The sequence below is a fragment of the Penaeus monodon genome, chromosome 21 (genome assembly GCF_015228065.2).
Source record: "Penaeus monodon isolate SGIC_2016 chromosome 21, NSTDA_Pmon_1, whole genome shotgun sequence".
Lineage (NCBI taxonomy): Eukaryota > Metazoa > Arthropoda > Malacostraca > Decapoda > Penaeidae > Penaeus > Penaeus monodon.
In genome coordinates, this window is record NC_051406.1 from 23,002,084 (window position 1) to 23,002,440 (window position 357).

Consider the following 357-nt stretch of genomic DNA (forward strand, 5'->3'; position numbering starts at 1 on the left):
GGCGATGCTTAATATAAGCCAATCTCGTCCGGTGTAATACTAGCGAAATCATGAACAACTTTTCGGAATGAATTCTGGGCTGCGAATCCGTAGAGTACGCGTGGGGCTACATTACATCTAATAAGATATTTTGACTCGACAATTAAATATCGCGATTGACTTGCTTTCTCCCAAACACCTAGATTCTTGCGTAAAGGACACCGATTCATTGTTAATTGTTTGAGTAAAAATACTGAGTGGCCGCACAAAGGAAATGGGGGAAGAAAAATAACAAAGGACTCCATTGTTTGGGGAAAATAATAGTTCATAAGGAAAGCGGATATTGATTATAAATGGTATTTAAATTCTCATTAATCT